The sequence below is a fragment of the Myxine glutinosa genome, unplaced genomic scaffold, assembly GCF_964187855.1.
Source record: "Myxine glutinosa unplaced genomic scaffold, kmMyxGlut1.1 SCAFFOLD_940, whole genome shotgun sequence".
NCBI classification, from domain to species: domain Eukaryota; kingdom Metazoa; phylum Chordata; class Myxini; order Myxiniformes; family Myxinidae; genus Myxine; species Myxine glutinosa.
The window spans coordinates 150,669-155,474 of record NW_027617035.1 but is presented as its reverse complement, the minus strand read 5'-3'; positions in this window follow the sequence as shown (position 1 = coordinate 155,474).

The window sequence follows — 4,806 nt, the reverse complement described above, 5'->3', positions numbered from 1 at the left end:
AGTAGAAAAATGAATAAAAACTTTTTTTTGAAATCGAACCTGTGTCCGAAGGAAGTGGTGTAGTTTGGCAGTATGTGTGCAATCCATGCAAGTTACAGGACTACGAGATGCTGACAGCTTTAGAACCCATTACAATTACTCTTAGAATCCTTAGAATTACCTTTTCAGAGCACAGAGCCCTGAGAAATACCTTTTACAACCCTTAGAATTACTTTTTATAACCCTTAGAATTACCTTTTGTAACCCTTAGAATTACCTTTTAGAACCCTTAGAATTACTTTTTAGATCCCTTAGAATTACCTTTTTGGAACCCATAGAATTGCCTTTTGGAATCCTTACAATTACCTTTTTGGAATCCTTAGAATTACCTTTTTGGAATCCTTAGAATTACCTTTTTGGAACCCCGAGATTACCTTTTTTGAATCCTTAGAATTCCTTTTTTGGAACCCTTAGAATTACCTTTTTGGAACCCATAGAATTACCTTTTTGGAACCCATAGAATTACCTTTTTGGAACCCATAGAATTACCTTTTTGGAACCCATGGAATTACCTTTTTGGAATCCATAGAATTACCTTTTTGGAACCCATAGAATTACCTTTTTGGAACCCGTAGAATTACCTTTTTGGAACCCATCGAATTACCTTTTTGGAACCCATCGAATTACCTTTTTGGAACCCATGGAAATACCTTTTTGGAATCAATAGAATTACCTTTTTGGAACCCATAGAATTACCTTTTTGGAACCCTTAGAATTACCTTTTAGAACCCTTAGAATTACCTTTTAGAACCCTTAGAATTACCTTTTAGAACCCTTAGAATTACCTTTTAGAACCCTTAGAATTACCTTTTAGAACCCTTAGAATTACCTTATTGGAACCCTTAGAATTACCTTTTTGGAACCCTTAGAATTACCTTTTAGAACCCTTTGAATGACCTTTTAGAACCCTTTGAATGACCTTTTAGAACCTTTAGAATTACACATGCACACACGTACATCACACACGTACATCACACACACACACACACACACACACACACACACACACACACACACACACACACACACACACACACACATCTCACACACACACATCTCACACACACACATCTCACACACACACATCTCACACACACATCTCACACACACATCTCACACACACATCTCACATCACACATCTCACACACACATCTCACACACATCACACACATCACACACATCCACAAAAGTGTGTATCAGGATCAGCCAAGACTTGCTGGATTTTTACCCTCGCCAGAGAAGAGGGTATTGCATTTGAGTCCGTTTGTTACTTGCAAAATCCAAGATTTTTCAAGTATATTGGTCGGTTCTGTTTGTCACCGGCTTACAGGTCACAATTCTAAACCGATCGTCACAAAACTTCACCACGTTGTATAAGTCGTCCCAATTGAGAAGCCTATTGATTTTGAGGTCAAAGGTCATCTGGAGGTCAAATTTCTAAAATCGCCATTTTAAATCCGATTGACTTGAAAATTGAACAGCATTTGCATATCGAGTCACTAAATTGGGAAACATACTATTTTTGAGGTCGAAAGGTCAAACGTCAACTCGCGGTGAAATTTTTAAAATCATCAATTTTCATCTAAAAAGCCATCAATTCTCAACCGATTGACTTGAAAATTGAACAGCATTTGCATATCGAGTCACTAAATTGGGAAAGATACTATTTTTGAGGTCAAAAGGTCAACTCGAGGTCAACCTTCCAAAATCATCATTTGTCATCTGAAAAATCATCCATTTTCTTCCTATTGACCCAGGCTTTGATCAAGATTGTCAATTTTAATCTTGATGAAATGGACAATTTGCTGTATCAATGGAATTTTTTTTCTTGGGGAGGGGGGTGTATTTTGCAAGTATCGTGCTCCGCATGACGTCTTCTTGTTTGTTTGTCGGCACAGAATAAATATTATTTTCTCTGCAACCGTTGGTCCGATTGACAGGAAATTTTCACTAAAGGTACACCTTCACCTGTATAATTTTTTTAATGATAATTATGACGTCATCGGTCATGTGGTTCGGCCGCCATCTTTGAAAAAATTAAACAATTGCACCTCTATATCTCCGAAAGCACTGCATAGAAAAAATTGAGACATGGATCATTGTAAAGAACTCTTCATGGGAAATAAAATATGTTAATGATGATGTCATAGGTGCCTCCAATATGATGTCATAATTATACAAGTACAAAACTTCATCTGATCAAGTTGAAATTTCTTGAGCATCATCCAGGGATAAATTGATGGAGAAAAAAAAAAATAACGATGACGTTATCAGTCACGTGGTTCTGCCGCCATATTTGTTTTAACACAATAGCCTGAAAAAAAACAAACACTGAAAACACGTCATGGCGAGGGTCTGCAGTCTTTGATTGCTCTTTCTTGTTTTTATTGTATCACAGGTTGCTTGTCAATTGGCGTCAGGAAGGGCATCTGGCCATAAAAGCATGGCCTCAAACAGGGAACCATGATTGTCATGGGGCCTGCAAGGCTAACCCCTGCTCTAGCAGGGAAAAATGGCCTTAAAACGATCATTCATTCATTCATTCACAGGTTGCTTGTCAATGCAAAGCATTGCTGTCTTCTCAGCCAATGGTTTACCTCTATTAGTGGCTATGAATGATTCCATCACTAATCAGATACAATGCGCTTTTCAGGTTTAGGTGTAATTTCTGATATCAATGAAGACTTGATTGCCACCTGATCATTTGGTGTGATATATTGCCGGGGATGAGATCACATCCACAGTGCTGTGTTAGATGAGTTTGTGTCTTGTGCAGCAACCGGCTTGTACACAAGATATCAGGTGCCGTCTTATGAATCGGACTGGCTGCTGCGCAAACATCACATTCTGTACTCTCAGCCAGATATTACATTAGTTGGACTTATCTTGTATAGTAGCCAGCTGCTATATATAAACACCAATGATGTATTGTGTGCCAACCTGTGCACATGTCTTGAGCAATGCCATTGGTTCAGACTGGCTGCCATCCACGCTCATTTGCTTTCACCATCGTGGAGCAGATGAATACCTCGAAAAAGGAAAAATGGGTGTAAATTGTGCAGCAAATACTACCTTTTTTATTTTATATTTATCAAACTGAAGCAGTCTTGTACAACACCCTTATGCCCTACCCTATAGAACATGTTCAAGTACTGCAAAATTGGAGGTTTTTGGAAGTGTGTTTCAGTAAATAATTTGATATAAGTAAAGGTTTAAAAAGGTGTAAAGGCGTATAAAAAATATATTCCGGGTTTTACCGCAGTTTTCTGCAACATCTTTGACACCACACTATAACATTCATTTTGAATAGGTTGTTCCTCGCTCATAAACTGCTAAGACGTACAGACATGACCTAGTTGCTGAACATCATTTTTCACGTTGCGTGTGAGGGGTAACTTCAAGCGCATTCGAGTATTTCCAGCTGCTATACCCAAAGTTGTGGATTCAATCATTGTAGTTGACATGAAATCCTTTTCTCTAATGGCGCCTGATATTGGACTATCAATTAGATTTCTGACCCAGTTACTCCACCCTCGACATACTGCTGCTCTTGTAATAATGGATCGAGGCCCTGAATTTGATGAGAGATCAGGTTCAAAGAGACAGCCCTGATCTTGAGTACTTGATAGGATGTGTCGCCCCAACTTGCTATGCAAACTCTCAGCCTATAGCCAGTAAAAAAAAAAAAAAAAAAAGCCTTTTCTATTTCCCAAAAAACTAAATTTTGTTTAGAAATGTGTTTCCTGTTATCAATGGGAAAATAATTTTTTTCCTAAAGTCTCCACACCTATCCTCTCAGGTACCACTGCATTTTGCCATCAGGGTGACAGAAATGTGGGGAATAGAAGGAAAATCCAAATAATAAAACCGAAAAACGTGGTGTTTTGTCATCAACTATGATGGGTACCGTATAGCGCCGCCCACTAGTGGTGGGAGAGGGTATTACAAGTCAGCTGTGTAGTTGAACTCCGTCAGAGGGAGCGGTTGCTTCATAAGAGTACCGTTCTGGGATTCCCTGCCTCTTGCATGCAAACCCATCAGGTTCATCCATGAGGCATTGTTGGCAGGGGTGGGGAATTTGGAGAAGGGCTGAGAGGGAAGATGGGTCTGGGCCAGACTAGTGGGAAGCACATGGTGGGGAGGGGGAGGGACATGGGATTGCATCTCTAAATTGAGGGAAACGGGGAAGGGATGGGTTTGATTGAAGAGCACGTCCGTGTTGTGGGTGGCGAGGGGAAGGCTACTGCTGTGGAGGGATTTGACACCATTGATGGTCATGTGCAGGCAACCTTTGCATTTTGGATTTCTCATGAAGCCGATTCAGATACACGACGATAGACGACACGAGAGAGGGGTGAAATGAGAGGTGATTGAAGGCATGGTGAAACATCATGCCGTAGGTACAGTTGATGCTTCGTGTACCGTTCTCTAGAGAACGAGAATGCCTTGACCAAAGTAAACTCTATTTCCAGTTAGCCAATCAATTTGAGCAATGCAGAATTGATATTTGTGTCCAAAAAAGATTGCTACAAGTTTCATTGAAGCATTTGTTGTCGTATCGATCAAAGTAAGGCTTTTACATTTACACATTTTGATTTTGATATTTCTTTATTATTATTAAAGCCATGCATTGGTGTTGATCATTGCTCATTCAAAGCACATTTTATCAAACAAGAGTTTGTGTAGTTGATTAACCTTCATTCACCTGCTTGTTGATTGAAATTTTGTTTTTCTCGGGATGATTATTGTGATGGTGTTGTGTTGCAG